The sequence below is a fragment of the Pararge aegeria genome, chromosome 2 (assembly GCF_905163445.1).
Source record: "Pararge aegeria chromosome 2, ilParAegt1.1, whole genome shotgun sequence".
In the NCBI taxonomy this organism is placed as follows: Eukaryota; Metazoa; Arthropoda; class Insecta; order Lepidoptera; family Nymphalidae; genus Pararge; species Pararge aegeria.
In genome coordinates this window covers 7,413,508-7,436,024 of record NC_053181.1, presented here as the reverse complement: position 1 = coordinate 7,436,024, position 22,517 = coordinate 7,413,508, and the positions used below count along the sequence as shown (strand labels likewise).

At 34.8% G+C, this 22,517-nt stretch overlaps 1 protein-coding gene across 1 annotated transcript in view; it reads right to left on the bottom strand.

The window, feature by feature from the left end:
• LOC120634252 (tsukushin-like) overlaps positions 1 to 22,517 on the bottom strand; it is a 116,557-nt gene that overhangs the window by 92,809 nt on the left and 1,231 nt on the right. The gene's annotated exons all lie outside the window — the stretch shown is intronic.

Genomic DNA, 22,517 nt, shown 5'->3' with positions numbered 1-22,517 from the left:
GTCACTTAGACATTAAAATAGAAAATTCAAAATTCATTTATTCCAAGTTTAAATAGGATGACTTTTGAATTTTCTAATAATGAAGATATGCACTTTTAATGTCCGTTTTTAGTTACTCAACCTCCGGGTCGTAAGGAAGATTTTATCGAGAAGAAGCTGGCAAAAACTCAGCAATTGATCTTTCCCAACGTCATTTTACAATTTTACTATTTAAAAAGTTGAGCGACCTCCTTTCAAGCAACGTTATCACTGAGAAACTGTATTAAATGTGTTTTAAAAAGATAAATCTAATATTACCTTAGGTCATGTTTTAAAATAATATACGCAGCCCCACAAAGGTTTTCTGCACTTTTCTAAGATGATATGCTAATATCACCTATATACCTAGTAAGTTTATTGTTTATATCTACTTTTTATTTATTTAAATTCTGTCAGTCAGTCCGAGATAACTCAAATAAAATACACCTACCGCACGCGAGCGTCCCGTGAATGTTAAGAAGTGCTACAGCACTCCCTCAACGGAATTGTAAATGAGCGCGGTTGATGTTTTGTTTTAATAAACTCACATATTTGCCTTCAAAGTAAAAGCTTTTTTATTTGATTTGTTAGCCGCGTAAACGAGTTCCATCTATCTATACATGCGTTGAGGGTTGGTACACGGTGTTCCATTGTTTTCTTTGCATACATAAAAATAATACTAATTGGTAGTTAAACAAGTGTCATGTGTTTTGACAACCTCCATGACGCAGAGGTGAGTGCTGTGGTTTTAAGTTGGAGGTCCTGGATTCGATTCCCGGCTGAGGCAATTTGTGAATTATTATTTCCAAATTTTTTCTGGTCTGGTCTGATGGGAGGTTTCGGCCGCTACCCGCTAAGATGTCTTTGATTAGCGTTTCGGTACCATGTCACTTGGAAACCGATGAGGGGTATGGGTTTATAATATGAATGCCAAACTCCCTAACAGGCTAGCCTGCTACCATCTTAGACTGCATCATCACTTACCACCAGGTGAGATGGCAGTCAATGACTAACTTGTAGTGGAACAAAAGAAAATGTGCTTGAACGAAATAAGAGTACTTTATCAAACTTATAATATATATATACGTTTTTAATCTCATTTCTGCATTTGCAAAAAGTATTTTAATTGAAATTATTTAAAACAAACCGTTAAACTAAAGCTTAAAGGGTTTTTTCTCCATACGCTAGGTTTACAATGAAGCCGAACACAATCTAGGCTGCGTAAAAATAACATCTAATCCAATTCATACTACTTAACTATGCGACCAACAGAACTATTTCTAATAGGATAACAGTATTTTTCGTGTGTCACGAACAGCGGAACGAGCGTGATGCCCGCAATTTCGAGCGTCGATAAGCCGATATTTAGGGACGATAAAGTCACCAATTAATCAGCTGTCTCTTAACACGTAACTAGATAGCGCAAATCGGAATTAACGGCGTCGCCTCTATTGATATAAAAACAGAGAATACGCAATAGGTAAGTATATGCTTCCATAATGTTATTATAGATACGAAATAGTGTCTGTTACTCGTAGTTTTAGTTTTTTTACCTGTGTTCGGTCAAAAATCCGCACAGATATTGACAAAGTTCGGCACACAGGTAACTAGCTCTATAACATGAGTTTTTTCTGTGCCGAATTTCGTGAATTTAATGCGTATAATAATATGTATTATAGTGCACTTATACAACGTGTTACCAAATTACGAAATACTGCTGAAGAATGCGTAAGTATATTCCAAATCTGCCTGTTAAAATATGTATTGTTTGGTATAAACGAATTCAAAACATTCTAAGTTTTTACTTATGACAACCCTTTTGATGATTAAAGACCGACACGCGCATAGTACCTAATAAAGTGACAGGAGTTACAAGACTTTAATTTTGCATGTGATGTTAGGGCTGTATCTGATTTCTTTCATTAAAAACTCTAGCATTAGTTTACTCAAAAACTATTAGATTTTCGGTTTTACAGATAATTCTCAGAGATGTTCCTCTAAAGCCTGTGAAGTATTATTTCGGTTTTCATTTACATGTTGTATGAATAAATGTTTATTTATGTTTGTGTACGTCTATATAGCTATAAACTTTAACATAATTTAACATTTATTTTTATTTGTATATATTTAATCGAGCAAGATATATTTATGAGTGCGCTCATTGCACTATCCCGCTCTCTTGCCGCATGTTCTCTGTCCATTCTCTGAATTCAATCTACCCGTAATTTACAGATTTATTACATATCGACAGATTACAGATAAATTGAATATAGAAAACGGATGTAAATCAAAGGATGCCTGTAATAGATTATTTGCAGCCATACGGATGCTTTTGCATGCCTAATTTTTTAATACTTTGATTGTAGGTATAAGTCTTCTTCTATCTGTTTATCAACGAGTACTGCAACATTTTTCCGCGCGACCATGTTTTACGCTTTGTATATCAACGGAAGTTTCGATTTTCTTTGGTCGTGTAACAGCATAAGCATATTTATGGTATAATTATATCAGGTAATTACAGTGGGATCAATGTTAGTGGTAGTTTGTTAGATTTACTGTGGCATATCACGCTAACAATAGGCCGGTGTCTTGTGTGCGCCAATCCCTGGTGCATTCGTTTTGCTCTCGTCGCGTTCTTGTCGGTCTAGACGTAATATTTCCCCAGGAACAATAATAGGTACAGACGCATCACATAATTTCATATTCCTATGCTATTTTCCGATGCAGATTACTTGTCTATAATTATATCTGAGCTGCTTTGTTTATATTATTCCGTACCAAATAGAACCTTGAGGTGCGAATTTGTCCGCTTTATTAGTAGTTCACAAATTTGGCCTAGTTATGAAAAGCCCAATATCATAAAAATTAAAAACATATCATTCTAATCTTTGAAAATTTAAAGTGGCAGAATAGAAGCCGAATAGGATATCACAATAAAAGTAGCTCAACTGCTGCCCGCTCTCCGTTATATTCGCTTAGTCGCCTCGTACGACACCCGTGGGAAGAAGAGGGGTGGTGACAACTGTATTGCGATCTGCCGTCACCACACGGCACTTCCGCTCTCCATGTTATGTCTTAACTCAGTTGTATTGATCGATGTAGGCGCACGTTATCAAATAATTATATGGAAGGCCGGCGTTCGTCAAAGGTTTTAATTAAGTCGTATTGTTCAACGAACTGCGGCATGACTTTTAAAAAGTTCGCCTTTTGCTTGTTCTGTCGAATAATCCTTATGATTCCCGCATAATATTTGTTTAGATGTTCTAAAGGGTTCAAAGCGAATTATAGAGTGGGTTTGTTTAGTTAGGAGAGAAACCCATCCTTCGAGCCATGATCTTTATTCTATGCTATTCTGCTATATTATTTTGACGAGATTACCACTAGGTATATAACGAAAATCGGACACTAACATCTTCTGTGTGATCCACCATACCTAATATACCTTCTACTGCGATCCTCTACTCGTTCGTTTACCTCTCGCGTTCGTTTACCGATATCGCGTGGAAACCGATTAGGTGTATGACTACCATACTCGCTAACCTAGAGTCACAATCTAAACAACATGCAAACATATATAGAAAAGTCCTATTATAGTATAAAGCTTATAGAAAAGTCCTATTATAGTATAAAGGACTACGTAAACGATAAAAAAGCTTGGGTGTAAATTATTGCTCTAACCAGGTTGCTCTTCTAATAATTTAAAATGACATTGTGAGATGGTGATAACAAAAAAAAAACCACCCGGCTAAGATTGTTGTGGGCTTCTTCTTAGACCAGGACGCGTTTGGAACCCTCGTAGCTTTAGTTTTAAGTTTACGAATGTGGTTATCGCCATCATCTCACTACCGTGTGGTTCTTATGTACGCATCAAAAGTGCCACCTGATCATCAGTAGGCCCCTACTTGAATAAAGATATTTTTGACTTTTGACTTTTGACTTTTTATATATTTATTTAACCAACACATTCAAGTATCGAGGCACAATTTGGGACATTTTCCAAAAGTATCTATATATTATGTCCCTATGTTTATATGTTGTAGAAATGTTAACGTCCCTTCTTTAGCTTAGGAATAAGACCAATGAATATTACAATGACCTGCATTAACTAGCTTCTATATTAATTGCGGCTGGCTAAGGCCACCTTAGAGAGATACTCCATAGATTAGACGTTGAGAAACCCGACCCATCTAATGACCTTTGTAATCATAAGATGGTCATTACATGAGATATAGATGGATCAAGTCTTTATGCGGCCATCAAGAACTAATTAAACCTCAAAACACTAGTATTTTATTAATGTTTTGTAGTATTGAATTACCGTAAGAGTTTACATAACTCGATAGTTAACACATCTTATCATCTCCTCAAAAATTATGTGTAGGTAGTATTTTCAGCATTTCATTTAAATTAATAAGAAAAATAATGGAACATGGATGTAAAAACACAATGGTCGGCATCTCTTTCTAAAACAAATTGTGAATTCGCAGTTTTATTTAAGTATTTCTATTAACAATTTAAAACAAAAGGCAACGCTTTAAAACAACCGCTATCTATTTGATTTGTAAACAGGGCGATGCAAAAGGAAACAAAAGAGTTTTGGAAGTGAAAAAGTTTTGAACACAACACAACAGCGGCCCGTTATTCTATGAATGGATATTCGGACACGCTTCTATATTGATTTCATGTTTTGATATCGCAATCCGTTTTGACTGCCTGTTATTTTCTTGTAACAATGGTTCTTTTTTTTAATGCCATTCTTGCCCGCTGTTAATACGTAATTGATTTTTAAGTTAATGAAAATATTACTTCGGCAAAGGCTGTAAAGTATTATTGTTTTTATATTAATATGTATCTTTTGTTCAGGTAAATACAAATAAAATAAAATTCATTCTAGCGTAATATCTGTGGGCGTCATATTTTTAAGATCACTGTCCCACTGCTGGGTAGAGGTCTCCTCAAAGTACGAGAAATAGATTAATAATTGCACTCGTCTACGATGCTATGAGGTTGTTTATCGAGACCGACGCAACGCTTTAACGTGCTCTCCGAGGCAAGGGACAACTCCAATTCTGGCAATCCGGACTAAGAATGTACTGATAGAAATAACCAATATTTTTATCTGACCAGATATCAAACCCACGACCTTATCGGACATGCTTAGCACTGGACCTGGGGCAGTAAGTCTAGCGAGTAAATAAAGTCACCATAGGTACAGTACAACTTTAAAAAAAGTTCAATAACAGCATAGATATAATAGATACCTAGGTAATTTATATTCTGTGGTTTATTTGTAAAAGTGTTTGGCAGTTAGCATTTGTCACTATGTCCAACATAGCATGCAACGGTGCATAAAATTTGGGTAAAACCGTAGAAAGTAGCGCATAAAAACATTTTGAACAAATAAATTTTAAAAACTAAAAGGAACAATCTTTGAACTTAAACGATCCAAGCATGAAAAGACTTCAACTTTTAATCTAATATGCCTGTTGAAAATCCACAATACACAGCACCGAACTAAGCAAGTTAAGTAAAAAGAGAACCTAATTCAAACTGCTAAACAAACAGCAACTGCAAGACGTACGCCAGACAAAAGTAAAATAAAACTGCAAAGGCGAATAACGTTCACGGTGCTATTGGGGGGGTTAAAATTGGTTTAGTGTGAATCAGTCGCTTTCGTGTTTAGGTTCCGTATATTTTCTTCTTCTCTTCGATGTATATTTCATCTTTGTCATGTAAAGAAATGTGTAGAGAAACTCAGATTTCTGGTATTTTTTATTGAACTCTTTATATTTTATTTTTTTATTACACTACAAGTTAGACTTTGGCTGCGATCTCACCAGGTGGTAAGGCAGGATGCAGTCTAAGATGGTAGTGGGCTAACTTGTTAGGGAGTATGGTTACCATGGGGTATGGTAACTAGCCACGGCCAAAGCCAGACCAGACCAGAGAAAATTAAGAAATAATAATTTCCTGTGCTGGTAATCGAATCTGGGACCTCCAATTTAAAACCACAGAGCTCACCGCTGCGCAAGGGAGTTCAACAAAAGAAAAGAGGTATATCGAAAGACTGGGAAAAAAACATACATCTGTATTTTACATTTACTATAATTAACAAAGGATACAATATTCTAAAAGAGGTCAATGAACTACTTAAGTAAATAGGTATTATTCTGTTAGATTTAAATGGTAGTTAGCGCTTTGAACTTGTGGAACGTCTACTCAGTGTAATAACTTAATCTTGAGAAACCTAACATCAATCAGCAATACTGCACTAAAATCAAAATGGATTATTTAGATTCATTCTAAAATAGTTAAATGATAGCAAGAAACTTACATTTAATTTTTAAGGGGTAAATTATAAATTTTACGTTCAAAAAGAATTTTATCGTGCATTATGACGTTATTGGTATATTGCGTCACAACATAGTTAAGCTAATTCCGTTTATATTATATTACTAGCAATATTCGAAACGAGAACTTCGTACTCTACTAAACTTTTTTTACAATAGATGATTGTTCCACTATTGCAATATGCGCCAAAAATTATCTGGTATTGAGGATTGTAAAAGAATATCAGGCCTCCATATCAGTGGCGTGCACTTCATACATACACAAAAGCACTGCCTACCCTAATATTTATATGTAACTCGTATAGGAAGAGGATTTGTGACGTTTTAAGCAATTTCCCTGCTGTATGCACACCCTGCTAAGAAACCCATTGCACCTCACTGATCCAGATGGTGTCCATGAAATGTAGTTCAACAACGTCAAGTATAGTCAGTGAATAGTATTGATAGGTTATCAATGCAAAAAAACTTTCACCATAACAAAGTTGATACAACACACAAAGAGAGCTAAAATCTCTTCCGTGCCTTATTTGTGGTAAATTTGGAATCATCCACTAATCGAACTGCTCGCTTTTGTGTCAAATGAAAGGCATTGTTATTGACGAAATAAAACCCAAATAAATCTAAAATGAAACCAAACTGGCGATTTAAAACTAGTATATGTATCTGTAATAATTTGACTAGGAATAAAAGAGAGAAGAGATAATTTATGTGCAACTTCATCTCAAACATGACAGTAAAATTTACAGCACATCACTGTCAGGTGTACGCAACCCTAAAAATCAAAATTACATCCGAGGGAGACGGGCGCAAACCATAAATTACACCTGCCCGATGAAATATAAAGTGATATTGTTTTAAGAGTGAGTTCCGTACTGGTGACTAGGACGACGGCTAGTCGAAGAGCTCCATCCAGATATCAACATCATTTAGCCATTTTCTGTGGCCTAAAGAATACGGGTTTGATCAGTAAGCAATTTAACATTTTTTTTTCGGTGTAGGTATAGCTGGGGACCATAACCTACTGCCTAAATGCGATTGGTTACAATGCTCGTCAATCAAGTATCTGATACCTGGCGGAGTATGTTATTAGACCCATACTAAGTTCAATACAATGCATCATATCTCCAAAAATGGCGCTATTTCATCTAATACTGCAACGTCAAGTACCACAACGTGTTCGAACAACAAAACAAACAAACTTTTAAGCTTTAATAATTTAATTAGTGCTGATAAAAAACGGTAAGTAAATAAATATTTTTGAAATTAATTGAAAACATAATATTCTTTTTCGAATAGTATTCATTTCATTTACAGATACTCGGGGCATAGAGCCAGTAATCTAAATGCATAAAATATAAAACAATTTGGCAGATACTATACAAGATTCATAGGCCTACATCGAATTGTAAAAACGCAATAAAATTCATAAAAGAGCCGGAGGCTTGACCGAGATTCGTTTGTGATAACCGGCTGCCAGTTAAAATAATTCTCGTTCTATCTCGAAACAGGAATACGAGTGATTTTTTTTTTAAAGTGTTTATTCAGACAAAGATTTATAATAGTGCTTTACGACCGTAACCTCTTGGCTGTGGATTGGGTAGCACTGGTTTTTTCTTCTTACTTGGTTACTATTCTCTATGATTTTAAATATTCTGGCTAGGCACATTGTGATATGTAGAATGCTTGTCAGTTATTTGCATAATCAGAATGAAATCTTTATCAAAACTTAATTTTTATGTTGGAGAGTTAGGCTGGCTAGTTAATATCCTATCGACGTAATCGTACCATCAAGCGATTTAACGTTCCAGTACGATGTTGCGTAGAAACTATAGTGGTATAGGTTTAATATAACTGCCAAACCTTTAATAGCTGAGCCGCTACTATCTCATAATCATCATAACTAGCCATCGGATAAATTTGGGTCAAGGGCTAACTTTTAGTAATAAAATAACTAATAAAATACTGAGATAAGCGCATCAGTTTTTCAATTCCCTTTGTGGAATCTTTAATTAAAAATTAAACTCAACGATAGAGAAGTGCTGATTTAGCCCACCGAAACACCAAAAACCAAAAGAAGAATTACGAAAAGTCTAGCCCATAGATCTTTGTCCATAGATCGCCTAGAGTTTGATTGTGTTCACAACACAAACAACTGGCTCTTGGTGTAAAACTTGAAATTCCAATAGTTTTTGCGCCGGTAAAAACTGATATTCCACCGGCCGTATATTGAGATAATGCCGATCGTGATTGTATAGTTGTCCCTGTTCCTCTTGGGGGTGCGAGAGAGTGGGAATCGTTTCAGTCAGGGTAGGTTGAATCGCATTTTATGGTGAGTTGGCGGGTCGGCAGGTGTACGCGATGCACCTGCGACGCGGTCGGACGGGCCGTGAGACGCGAAGGACAACGAACCAGCTATTAAAGCTGAGCGGAGATGAGATCTGATAACCGATATTATGGAGAACTGTTGGCACAAGTAAATTATTTGTATTTCGAAAAGGAGATTTTAATTAAAACAGACTAACGTGATAGCGCAGTGGGTAGGAGAAACTGAAACTGAAAATTGTATAAAAAAATTATACAATATTCAGTTTAATTTTTGAAAGTATTATTTACTTTTTTTTTAATTACAACGTGCTAAGTGATACTGCAGTCATAGTAACAAGATGGTAGCAGGCCGGTATTACATAATTCAATTAGTTCAACAAGGACGTGTAGCACTAAAATCTATGTCACAACCTGAATATTTATATATATTATTATGTCAATATAATTTCATTAAAAGTATTTCTTGAAAGTTTGAGTACAATTTAAATTAAGTAACTCTATGAAACTGCCGCAAGCAGAGTGTTTTACAGGCATCATATGTGTTAATAATTGTTAAGAACTAATTTTAAACTAGTAGAAACTTAATTTTCTAAACTTAAGAAAAAACAACCCGTTGACCAGTTTAACGAAAGCTAATATTATAGCTAATATAAGCTCATACTCGTATATATCTGTTATATATATTAGCATATATTGCTAATATATACATTTATATATTTTACAATAAAACAAAAACTGTTTATCTAATACAAATCGTGATTCGTATTAGGCATACACTTTAAAGGCTCTGTTTATACCTCTCGCTGCGTTGCATCTTTCGTCTTTATCATGTAACGAAATGCCTTAAGGTGCCCTTTAAATTCCACTCTTCACGTCCAAAAAATATTGAATAGCAGCCTAAGAAGTTTTAATTCACAAGTATTCGGCTCGTCTCGCAACGATGAATGCGATAGCGAGCGATAAATGTTAATTTCATTTAATTAAAGAACGAATATAATTTTAAGCACTCAAAACCAAACACTCAGTTAACATCAGGCACCAGAAATTACCGAACGTAAATTGAATGTAATTGCATGCGAATCGAAAATCAATTGGAATTTCTCCGTTCCTAACAACTTAACCAACTACTGAGGCGTCTTAACGAGTATCTTAGATAAGAGCAGACACGCAAGCAGTACTAGCTGAGCCAGCGTAATTTAGCTAATGATATGTGGAGAACACGCAAGGATATTTTAAGAGATTTAATACAAAATGAATTATTAAGTAAAATTATTTTATTATCACCAACCGATTACCGGCCCACTACGGGTCGCCTCTTACAATGAGAAGGGGTTAAGACCGTGATCCACTACGCTTACCAAGTGCGGATTGGTGGAATCCGCACACCTTTGAGAACATTATGGAGAACTCTCAGGCATGCAGATTACCTCACGATGTTTTCCTTCTCCGTTGAAGCAAGTGATATTTGATTGCTTAAAACGCACATCATCATCATCATCATCATCTCAACCAATTGACGTCCACTGCTGGACATAGGTCTTTTGTAGGGAGTTCCACAATGCACGGTCCTGGGCCGCTTGCCTCCAACGGCAAAACGCACAGAACTTAGAAAAGTACGAGCTGCGTGCTGGGATTTGAACTCGGTCCCCCGAAAGTTATATCGAAGTCCTACCCACTGGGCTATCACCACTTCAAAAAAAATTCAATTCATTTCAACATTATTAAGGGTAAATTAATCAAATATTTTTGAAATAGGTATTTCTATAATAAATTAGAAATCTTTATAATAAGACTAGCTGTTGCCCGCGACTTCCTCTGCGTTTGATATTGTTTTTAAAGTATTCAGTATCGCTAAGCCTTAAATGAGTATAGTAGTATATATATAACATGTGACTGTCAATTAATTATAGACAAATAATTTGCAATAAAATAAAATTGCGACTATAATTAAAGATCTAAGCTATCCTATCTCTTAAGTTGGACCAGACTGCTCACGGTGTGTCAATTTAATTTAAAATCGGTTTAGTAGTTTAGGAGTCCATCGCGGACAAACATCGTGACAGGAGATTTATATATATTAAGATAAGATTGCTCTACTTAAGAAATATAATAAACGCATAACAAATTGATTTCATAGCACAGCGTTTGATCCATATATCTGTCATAAAGAATTGATATTCTTACAAAAATTATATAATTCATGCAATATTATGAATTGTTGCAGAAATCAAATTGCTTTAGCTACAACACGCAAACAATATGTCTGTTTCCAACTTAAACTTTAAGAAATATAAACTTAATTAAGTGAATGAAATTGTAGCTAAAAAAGGCTATTAGCTATTTATCAGAGAAACTCGTAGATGGATGCAATTCTATTACAGTTTCATTGAAAAGTAAACATTCCAACCGACATAAGGTTAGTACTTACTATTTTCGCACTTAATAATGCAAATTGCATGTTTCAGGTAAAGTTATATATCAACATGTTTCTGCATCCTCAAAGTTGAATACCGTGTTTTATATTATTTACTAATTCTTTACAAAATGCATTCGAGCAATACTTTATAAAACCAGCTAAAATAACGATGTCAATGGTAGCGCGCCGAGTAATCTGTTTAAAAATGTAGAGTTAGCAAAGAGTTTGTTGGACAATAAGCATATACTGCACCTTTTTTATTACCATAATGGCACAGAAAAGCCTACTTAACACTATAAAGCATCAATTATATGGAAGACTTTACTACTTGCTTTACTGTATTTTTATCATAAAACTAGCGGTACCTTTCTTCCGCTATCCTACAAGTTGCACCTGACCCACTGCGTCAACTTATATGCCGGCGTTCTCCAAGAATTTTCAAAAGCAAAGAGATTTTTTAAATCGGTCTGAATTATTATTTCCTATTTATCCCTTTTATTGGGTAGAATGTTTATAAATATGTAAATATTTTATTTACAACTTAAAAAATACGTTATAAACTTTGATCTCCGATTTACTCACCTCAGCACGGCTAGCATTTGGCGGAAGATAAAAATTATATGCCCCGATTATATCCCCTGGCGAGGGATAACATTTATTTGTCCGCCTGCCAAAGTATTGCAACAGGGAGTAGGAGAAGATTACTCCCGCTTATTATTATACTTATATTATTTGGATATTAGGACGGTTGATTAAGAGAGCAAAATGGCTTCTACCAATGCCGTACAGGGGTAAAAGTTTTACAATATTTCAAAATTTTATATAGTCATACTCGCGATAAAAAAAAAACACACTGTAACTATTGTGCACTACTACAAAGAAAGGTAAATAATTTCTATATATATATTCTTGAGATAGAAATAGAATACAAAATACTTCCTTATTGCTTAGTAGTTATCTCTTCCAGACAACTTTACGATAAGGGCATTATGAACAAACAGGTGGTGTAAAATTAGTCTACGTTTGAAACGTCAGAAATTCTGTTTGTTGTGAATCATCGGATCTGGAACGAAAATTACACCGAGAAAAAGCCGACAAGACTAATAAATATACTACGACAATACACACATCGCCGTCTAGCCCCAAAGAAAGCGTAGCTCGAGTTAAGATGATGAATATTTTTATGAAAATAATATACATAAATACTTATAATATACAGATAAACACCCAGTCTCTGAAAGACATTTATGTTCATCAAACAAACATTTTCCAGTTGTGGGAATCGTACCCGCGGCCTTGGACTCAGAGAGCAAGGTCACTGCCCACTGCGCCAGTCGTCCGTAAAACAAAAAATTCTGATTGCAAACGTCAACATTTAACAAACATGTATAGTGTGTAACTAAAGTAAATTCTATAAAGTTTGGTTAACATTTTATTATAAAATGTTTTAAATTTGTAAATATAATAAACTTTACTTATAATATAGTGATAATATATTTTGTCATCATCATCATCATTATCAAACCTATACCGGTCCACTACAAGGCACAGGTCTCAGAATGGGAAGGTATTATTTCGTAGTCCACCACGCTGGCCCACCGAGGATCAGATAAATACTCACAGTACTCGGTAGACTTCACACACCTTTGGGAACCGAAAACTCTCATGCATGCTGGTTTCCTCACGTCGTTTTCTTTAACCGTTAAAGCAAGTGATAAATTGATGAACACGCACATATCTTTGAAAAGTCAAGTCAGAGGTGCGTTCAATTCGGTCGCCCCGAAAGGGATGCATAAGCCTTAACCAAAAGGCTATCACCGCTTTTGTTAGTTAGGTTTTTATCAGTATGGTACGAAGGAACTCAGAATATACTGCAAAAGTATTTAACATGAATATACACTTCAGCGCGAAATGATTTTGTACATTTAAGCGTTTCTGCTGCAGACGGTACAAGTTTGCGGGTCGACATTAAGTAGGTACACACGCGCGGAAACTTCGTAAACACTATTTCTGAAAATTTCCTCGTGTCGTCTAATAAACTAAATTAAAAGTTAAAGCTCCTTTCAAACTGCGAAACAGGAACTAAGTAATTAAAATTTCGCTTCATATATACAACTAGATATATCACATATAAACCTATGATAACATATTGTGTATCTAGTCCATATTAAATTAATATTTTTAACGACAAATCATCGATAGCCTTTACTCTGTTTATGAGGTTTAGTACAATTTTTTTTATTCCACTGCAATTTAGCCTTGACTGCAATCTTACTTGGTTGTAAGCGATGCTATAGTCTAAGATGGTAGCGGGCTAAACTGTTAGGGAGTATGGTAGTCATACCCCTAATTCGTGTCAACGCGACATCGCACCGGAACTCTAAATCGTTCAGCGGGAAGTCTTGTCGGTGGTACGAAGACATTTCCAAAGCCTCCCACCAGACCAGACCAGAGAAAATACAGAAATAATAAATTTCCAAACAGCACCTGCCGGGAATCGAACCCCGGACCTCCTACTTAAATTATAGCGCTCAAGTATATTTATTATTACCTATTGTATGTTATACAGTAGGTATCTTCTTTTTATGGTTATAATGAATGTACTTAAAACTTATTCCCAGCAGTTGGTGAATACGAAAATAAATAATAATAAATTCAAAACTAAGAAGACCTGAAACCTACATTTTTTTTCACCATAAGACCTCGGTCATAATTTACAACTCATTTAAAATGAAAAAATCTTGAAACCAGCTACCATACATTCCTCTAGAATACTTACTAAAGAGCATGGAATCAAGCTACTCCATTGTTTTCAATGGAATAAGCGCTGAATAGACCAGTAACTGGAGCCGGTAACGACCGACACATCAGGGTTAAGGGTGTGCGATCAATATTCAATATCCGGACAGATTCGCCTCTTCCGAGCCCGGATATACCCACTACATGTATAACCGGATTCGTCTTCCCGCTGCTTGAACTGCTTAATATGCTAAACCAAATGATTTATTTGTCAACTAGCGGTTTCCTGCGACTTCTTCCGTTTACTACTTCTGATAAATAATTTTTAATAACCGTCGCAAAAAGTGATAACTGTAAAGTGTTTATATGTGTGAGACCGATTTCGAACACCGGAACGAACCCTCGTACTTTTCGAAGTTATATGTGTTTTTAGCAATTACATATAATTTGCTTTTACGGTGAAGGAACACCATCGTGAGGAAACATGCATGCCTGAGAGTTCTTTACATTGTTCTCAATTATTGGACTGCCGCCTAAACCCTTCTCATCCTGATAGGAAACCCGTGCTTTGTAGTGAGCCGGTAATAGAATGACATTTGAAAGTTGCTGTCAGTGGAAGTTTGACAAAATTCTCTCTCTATCTATAATCGTTTCTTCTTTACTGAAGATCGTGGTCGCGAAATCTCAGCTTCGAAACTAAATTATCTCCATTGACATCTGTTGGAGGCCATTTTGGCAGTTGGCAACTATTCTAACTTTACACCACGATTAATAAACAAAGGTAGAGCCATTTTTGCCGTAAAGAACTTCTACTGTTTACTTTGCAACAGTTATGCTATAGGTTTAATAGAGTAAGTCAATACATTTTTAATTTACATATTTTCTGGCATAAGTATTTTTTTTTTAAATAAAATTTAGGTACCGAAAAAATCACGAAAATGTTTTAAACTGAGTAGATGTGAATCTCGGTGTTGTATTGGATTGGCGGCCATAAAAATAATGAGAAACAGCTGAAAAGCCCGTTAATAAAATGAAACAATATTTTTTTGTCCACGTTTACATAAAATGTTAAAGATAAAAAAAAACCTCCATCACAATTTAACCCCTTCGTTTATATTACGAGTGCGCTCGTACTAATGGGATGTATTTTGTAAAAAAAAGTTTAAGCGGGGGAAAATGTACGACTGATAAAAAATGTACATAGATAAAGTTTTAATAGGGAAGGTTAAGTAGTTAAATAAGATAGAATTAGCTTCCGGCAAATTTAGCTTCAAGTTTGTAAAAGTTAACATAGCCAAATCGGATATAATATTCATTTTAATTTTAGGAACTCTTATTTAATAAAAAAAAGGTAAAAAATAGCTGTAATTTACTGAAATTTTCTTTCAGGATTAAAAGCAAATAAACAGTAATAAAATATGTCCTATATATTACAAAATGCATAGACGAATGTTTCTATCGCGTCTTGTCTTTAAAATTTAATCATATTAAATTATCAATAAGAATAAAGTAAATTGACAAGTGCCGCTTACTTTATATTTAGCAAAATAAGAAGTACAAGGCAACTTGTCAATAATTAGAATCACATGTAATAGACAACTAGAATTTAAAGGTGTGCTCATTTTTGCCCTTCCTCGGCTAACAGGGAGCTTCGTGCCTGAATATCAACATACGCTTAGATACTCAGTCTCATATCCACGGCCTCTACTGCAGTTATCTGTTACATATCATTTTTACATTACCCTGGTACAGTTCCTTGATAAAGTCGCTTATCACAGACTGCACAATGTACAGCAAGCTACACCGAATATATTCGTAAAGCAGTAGATCATCTATTAAATTAAATAAAAGCCTCGCCATAGGTACCATAGAGCTACATACTACTCATATAGAGTTTCCTAAACAAACGGACAAGCCTGTAAATAATTTATTCACACTGCTTGTATTCATGTCCGTTCGTTCATTATGTGCCAATATAATAGGCTACGGCGTATACTTCAGCATTTATTACCTACCACTATTTATATGCTTAACAGCAGGGTATTTTTCTTTATTGATTTTCAATTTGTACTTGCATTTGAGTGTTCTAGATTTTTCTTTCTGGGTGAGTAGTTATTCAAATGCAATGCGGTTAGTTCAGTGCAAATCTTTTTTTTCTTATATTTTTTCCATAAAAAATATACAGAACCAGTAGATTAAAATATTGTCGCTTTAAACTAATTTTATAGTTTAAAAATTATGTACTGTAAAACAATTATGATATTAACGGTGTTTATTTATTAACACAATAATATAAATGTGTTACTGGCAATACAATAATATTTATATAAATGACTTAGCTGGATTTAAAAGCACCATAGAAATCGTACGTCGCTTTAAAACTCAACAAAAAAACGAATGTAGATAAGAAAAATTACATGAAACCGAACATTTTTAATTATCCCGAGGACATAAAACTTATATCCTACTACGTAATATGGGCATTTATTATTTATGAAGACGAATGGCCGCCGAAAATTTTCTTAAAGTTGTTAAAAAGTTTATAACCACTTAAAAAGCCTATCAAGTAGCGTGTAACTTCTATAAGAGGTTATAAAATTAGTCCATAAAGGATGTTATTTCTCTGATAAGTGACAGTTTATTTGAATAAAGGGCAATATGGGACGTCATAACATCGCTTTTACGTATGATAAAAGCAAATAAATTTAAAGATACGACTGAGTTCCTCTAATGGCGTATGTCATTAAAGATGAGGGTAGCTAACAATGAAATATAATATTTAATTCGTAATAGTACATTTTTAGTTTAATTCTATTGCATGTGTAATTATTATTGTAAGTGGTATATTGAATAGCACGGTTTATTTCAATATACCATTTACAAATTCAAATCCGCTGGTTGTTCTTTTTCCGCGTTTATTACGGCTTTATTTTCAACCGGGTTCCGGGGGAACCGTTTGTTTTTCTGGGATAAAAAGTAGCATACACTCAGTCCATTCAACTAACTCTATGATGATGATGATGATATCAATTGGTTGCTTAGTTAGGGCGTAAAGTAAGGACTAACAAACAAACAAACATGCTTACGCATTTAGTATATAATATCTAAATTTCTAAGCTCATGTAGATTCATATGAAGCTGAACTGCAAATGACATGTAACATCACTTCACGTTTCCAATACAGTACTAACTTGAATAATTGGACCTCGTTGGATATACGATCTTAAGATTAGTGTTAGTAGAGCTGTCTGTGACAGACCTCGACCGTCGTAGAACGAAGTACTATTTATTGCCTATTTCTTCATTTGAGGCTAAGCACCTACGCCTCAGTTTGCCGGACACAGTGCGGCACGTTGTAGATTGTGAATGAATGAATGAATGAATACACTTTTATTGTACACCACAGAGAAAATTTACAGAGATACAAATACAACAGCACAATAAGGTAGAACGCACAATTTGGCGGCCTTATCGCTAAATAGCGATCTCTTCCAGGCAACCAAAGGCATACAAGAAAATGCTATACGAAATTAGTAGGTGGTACAACAAACATTAGTGAAATATTAGGATTTAAAACTAAATTAACATAAAATAAACATAAAATAAACATAAAATAAACATAAAACATAGTATATATTAAACATAACATATTAAAGATGTGTGTGTGTATGTGTGTAAGATTGTGTTTAGTGTATGCTCTGCAAAAACTATTCATTGCTTATTTCTACAGGCACATGAGACTTAACACCTACGCCTCAGGTTGCCGGACACAGTGCGGCACGTCGCAGGTTGTGTTCCGCGTAAGCTCTGCGAAAACTTTTATATACATATATATATATATATATATATATATATATATATATATATATATATTGCTTATTTCTACATCAGCCTGTTCCGTCAATTATTACCATAGAAAAAACTAAGAGGCTGCAAGTGACTGAATGAGAAAGGAGGAGAAACTATATGGGATGGCGCGCTCTTGGAAAGCCTTATCCATCCTGTCCATCAGTGGACTTGCGGCTGTTAATGACGAGTCTATAAAACTTGACGACGACAAATTCAAAGGAAACAGTTTTCAAATGTTTTAGGCGTGAAATATTAAGTGTGCTGGATCAGGTCGGGAGTTCGCAAAGTAAAATGTTTATGAATGTAAGAACGAAGTTTAGAGTTTGTTTGAAACTTTTAACGCCTTTCGCGGAGTGCGGATTACATGGAGACTGCGTCGGGTCAAACTCCACCTTGCTTGTTAATCCAGCTTCTGTACCTATCTTATTTAATATAGACTGCTATAATATCCATAGTTCTAATAAATTACAAATGGTTAAGTGTGTTTGTTTGTTACCGATGTTCGACTCAACCCTTGATGCGATCCTCATGAAATTTGGCACACATAAAGCTTGCATCCTGGAGATGGACATAGGATAATTTTAATCCCTGAAAAACGAAGTTAACCGGAGGATTAAAAAAAAATGTATCTGTTACCTATGCAGGGCTTGACTGATTTACTTATGTCGGTGACATTACACAAAGGAATAATTTGCATTATTTCTGGAAACGGCCATAGAATACATTTTATCCACTGAAAATAAAGGATTTCTGCGTAATTTTCAAAAACTCATAATTAAAGCGGATAAAATCGCGGTTAACCGCTAGTAAATTATAAATAACACCGTACCAACAGATTTGCCTCGTTATCTTTTATTATAAGCAAATTAATTAACAGCGTTTCCAACACTATAACAATGTACTACATTTAAACAAAAGCATAAAGTAAATAGAACTTCTAATGATTATTAACGGAATCTTCACAACCTTTTACAAGATATTACATTTTTAATTGGAATATTCTACCACAATTCGACGTGAATTATTTTAACGGCTCCAATTAACAGTAATATCATAAACAACGCTATAATTACAAAAGGCAATCACCTAAACTAAGGCTTATATACTAGCAGATGGCAACGAATCTACCGAGTGAACTTCAAATTTAAATCCAGAGATTGGAAAAACCAGCTACAGTTGTATATGTTACTTCTGCAAGAACTCTATATTTTTCCGATATAAGGTGTAGTCCGAGGAATAAACTTTATCATCATTAGCGGCACACTAAAGGACTTAGGTCTCCTTTAAGAATCAAGACTAAGACGACAGTGATTAACTCTTACTCATATTTAAGTATGTTTTAGTATAATTAGTTTATTATTTTTTATATTTATTATTATTAGTATTTTATGTGTGTAATCTTGATAAGTATTAGTGTGTTATTGTTCGTATGTATGTGTTTTATAATAATACACCCCACCAACCGGTTTCCCTTGGTTTTCCTAATCCTAAGGTTGCCTGGAAGAGATCGCTAATAAGCGATAAGGCCGCCCTTTGTATCCTACTTTTTAGGTTTATTTTTGTTGTGTCCATTGTTTTTTTTTTCCTATTTGTGGTGTACAAATAAAGTGTATAAATAGAATAAATAAATAAGAATGAGAAGTGTTTAGGCCACAGTCCGCTCGCCACGCTAGCTAAGTGCGGATTGGTGGTCTTCACACGCCTATAAAAACATTCTGAAGAACTCTTAGAGTCGCTGGAAGCCGCTGGAAGAAAGCGGCCCAAGATTTTGGAACTCCCTACAAATGAACTATGTATAGCAGTGGTCGTCAATCGATATTTTTATTTTATTTTCTTTTGTTTAGTTTAGCACGCTTGTTCTTCTTTATTTATAAAAGAAGCTTTACACTGTAAAGTAACGCAGAGTGTTTATATGGTGTTTTTATATTATACGACAGATAAGAAAAAAGGAAAATGCCTACAAAGTTTTTATATAATTGTTCAATGTTCAACGGAATAGCTAATTATAAGCAATCAGCAACCAGAATAAACAAATAAAAGGCAACGCAACGCAAAGCTTCCGCAATATTCCTTCTTCATTAACCCTTAGCCTGTAGGTAGTGGGTAGTTACATAATTCATGCCGGTTCATCAACATAACACTAAGCCAACTAATTGGTTCATTTATTATTAAGATTCTATCGATTTAGTTACGCAGCGTTAATTGGTGATTTCAAGAGCGTTATTAATCGATAACATGTATAGTACACCTATTATCATTATGATATTACACATTGTACTGTTATATAAACCCTATCACTACTGATATTATGAATTGCGAAAGTATTGGTCGATTATTTTTACACGCAGCAACAAATAAATAAATAAATAAATATACTACAACAATACACACATCGCCACCTAGCCCCGTAGTAAGCGTAGCTTGTGTTATGGGTACTAAGATGACTGATGAATATTTTTATGAATTATATATACATAAATACTTAGAAAATACATATAAACACCCAGACACTGAAAAACACTTAATGCTCATCACACAAACATTTTCCAGTTGTGGGAATCGAACCCACGGCCTTGGACTCAGAAAGCAGAGTCGCTGCCCACTGCTCCAGTCGGCCGTCAAAGCAATGAATTGAAGGAATTTTCGAGATTATTATCCTTATCGCGGATATGCACAATACTGGCGTAGACTGCTGCGGTGTTATAAGTGGGAGGTCCCGAGTTCGGTAATCGGTGGGGGCAATTTCGGAATTTTCTCTGGTCTGGTCTAGTGGGCTGCTTTGACCGTTGAAGTCTTTTGTTGTTGCTAAAAGCCACTAAAATAAAGCTGCTATTGAGGTTTTATATTGCTTCTCTTGGCGAGCGTGACATTGATACCCAAATTGGAATAGGTCGCCTAAATGTGTAACTAAGCCTTATCTTTAACATAGGTTTAATTTTTACCCCACTTCTTTAGTGAAAATTTTTAATGATTTAGTGAAAAGAGTTGGTGACCTATCAGAAATATGATTTATTCTCATAAACAAGTAAGTACCAAACGAAAATAACGACCGTATTAAGTAGTAATTTCAAGTTTTTAATGATCTTTATAGAGTCGATATAAAACTCGGTGAGCTAGAGGTGACTCCAGGGCGGTCTGGTCAGATCAATTTACTGTTTACAATCGTCTTACCGCCGGCTATCAAAGTAAACCGCCTTGTACCGACTAATTGGTGGTAATAGTATACAGAGCGTCCCGAGCGACTATTAAATCTTAAGGCGAAATCATTTTATATCGTCTTTAAACGATATAATGTTTTAGTGCAACAATTTGTATGGTGTGTCGTATTATAAAGTAAAAATCACTTGTTCCACTTAAAGTTTAAAGCTCTTTTGAAGTCGGCATGTTTGTAGAAACAGAAGCCTGAATTCTACAAAGAACCTCAGCAGATTGCTCTTTTTCAACATCATTTTGCAGTTTAACAATATTTTATGAGGGCGGAGCAACTGCTTCTAAGCAGCCTTGTCGTTAGGAATTTATCAACCGTGTAGTACGATTGATTAAAAGTGTTTTAATACATAGTTTAAACTTAGATAAAGGTAGATATATTATTACCTTCAGTATCATGTTGTAAAAGCATATACCCATCCCAACAAAGGATTTCAGTGTTGTCTAAGACGAAATACAGATACTTGATACAGGTTACTTTAAAATTAACTTTTAAAAAAATCAGAGGAGCGGCTCGGAATTTTATGTTTAGTAAAATTCGTGTTTATTCAACGCGGTTACAACTATGTTCTAAAGGTTTAGCGCAAATAATTTAGTTACTGAGAGCAAGTTTTTTTAATCTTCTTCGAATGTAAGTATTTCTTATGAACGAGCAGAAAGGTCATAACGAGATAACCTTTAACATTTTTTTCAATATTAAAAACTATAGTTTATATTTATGCCATACTGACTTTCAACCTGTATTTGACACCTTAAACATTAATAGGAATATTCTAGGAGATCTAAGTTTAAATAATCGATTCTTTGATAGAGTCTTTAGTAAAATAGTAGGTACGTTGAAAACACTTTGTTTACAAAAATAATAAAACGTTCCATTGCCATATGCGTTCATGCAAGGAAGAGAAACATTTCCTGTTTCGAGCATTTTAAAAATTGTTACAGAGAGAATTTCGTTTAGCACAAATCTCATACACGTCTGCAATGTGGAACACTTCTGACGATTTTTTGCTTGGAAAGCTCTTGTGAATGAAGCCCGACAGTGTTTTATAAAGCAAGAAAGACACCGCCTGTACTACCCACCTACTTAAAAAAATGGTTCAGTGCACACGTTGCCTACACAAGTATTGTACCCGCAAAATTATTATATTATTGCGAGCTATATTTCTTACATTGATACGATTTCAAGTTAGACGTTGTTTGCTAAGTGGTGGTGGATTCAATACAAAGTGCTTGAACACTGTTTCTGGCACTTCGTATTGGAACGCTGTATAACTAAGAGTACCTATCTAACGTTTTTGTCATTGGAGGGGTATCTAAAAAGACTCAAATCCAAATAGAGACCATACAACACATAGCGACAAAAACTTTGCACAGATAATATATTCTTTTTATTTTTTTATTTTTACATTCTGATGTGGCGTGCCGTTGATCCTAATCACCATGTGTGTTATACATAGGAGTATACGAAGCTTACTGCCGACTTCTACAGAGAGGAACATGTGTTGTTGCGAGAGTGTCTTTTTGCATCTTTCCTTCTTTCACAAATCAATGGATCGCAGTGATTTTAGTATAATCTGTATACTTAATCTTTTGAAAATCCAGAGACTTATGCC